Below are 1,599 nucleotides of genomic sequence, written 5' to 3'. Positions count from 1 at the left end.
AAAATTTGGTAAGAAACAAAAAAAAAAAAAAATCTTCACATGCATAACATGAATCTATGATATCATAGCTGAGTTTTCTCAACCACAATCATGCTGTCAGGCTGCAAAATCCAAGATCCCACAGTTACAAACATAACCACAAATATTTTCTCTTTCAAAATTGCTAAAGCAATGTCTCAACAATTTGAATGATAATAATTTAAAAAAGAAAAGGGCCTCAAGGAGGGTTCTTATCTCATAGCAGAACTTTATAACCCATCAACTTTCTAACACAGTAACACATACATTGGCAACTTTTGGAGCATCTATACAAATTTATCATCTAGTACATATAAACTGATGAAATTGAAAAACAAATATGTTATATTATAAAGTTAATAGACCCCATTGGGACCAAAAGAGAGGGGTGTTAGACTTAGCTTTGTACTCTAATAAAAGAATTTGAGACAAAGGAAAAAAGGATATACAAGGTTTTTAAAGTTTAGAGGTTTGCAACATTGGACATTGGACATGTGGGGACCCTTTGTGATTATATGTGCATATATATCATATCAAGCGTGCTTTTGGTCTATCACGTTTCAATTCCCTTTTTTGTCTTTCATCCAATAACTTCTAGTGCTCTTTATTAATAATCTCATGTTCTCAAAAACATATAGAAAGGCTTCAGCCTTCAATTCAACCTTTGATGAGTATCATCAGATTCCATTCCAATTCCTCACTTCTCTAGGTGCTTTTTTTCACTAGCGTTACTTCGGGAGTGGATCCTCTCCAGTAAATAAAAAACTGGATGGTGTGCAGTGTTTAATCTAACCATTGACCATATTCTCTCTCTTATTTATTTTTGGTCCCACTATTAAAATCAAAGGTGAGAGATTGCACTGTATTTTGTCAAGTGTTGAAAAAACTGGAGAGGATCCATTTCCCGTTACTTCTACATCATTGTGATTGTGCCTTTTTTCTTGTTTAACTTTTCAATTCAACATTGTTTTCTTTATTTTCATTTATTGTTAACATCACATGTGTTTTCTGTTAGAGTTAATCTTGCTTGATCTGTGTAGATTACTTATTAAAAGATAGAACATTTTACTCATTTTCATCATGCTAGTTTTAGTCACCAAAATAAATACTTTGAAGATTATAGTAAAAATATTTATTAAATATAGCTATAGCACTAAGTAGTAAGTAGAGGGACAATATACCATGACAGTTTTCTCCGAATAACATTACTTATTATTAGTAATAATATATTGCAATTTGCAACAACTTCCAATGAGTGAATTGTAGAACCAGTTACCCCCACTATGTGCCAATATGCCACGACCTTATCACACTTTTTGTGCGCACGCCTCAAGGCCAATCCACACACTAACTTACAAACCTACAAATATTTAGTAAAAGAGAGCATCCACATAGTATAGTGTAAATAATCTAACTTAATTATACGATTTATGACTGATAGCGCAAAGTGTTTTACAAAATTGTATAATTATATCTGCTCTTTTAGATGATTATTCACACGATCAATATAAAATTATTTTACACTACATTAAAATTAAATTCTATCAAAAATATTTATATTTTAATAATTTTACCCGTTAA

The sequence above is a fragment of the Arachis ipaensis genome, chromosome B10 (assembly GCF_000816755.2).
Source record: "Arachis ipaensis cultivar K30076 chromosome B10, Araip1.1, whole genome shotgun sequence".
NCBI classification, from domain to species: Eukaryota; Viridiplantae; Streptophyta; class Magnoliopsida; order Fabales; family Fabaceae; genus Arachis; species Arachis ipaensis.
This window is presented reverse-complemented; position numbering follows the sequence as displayed.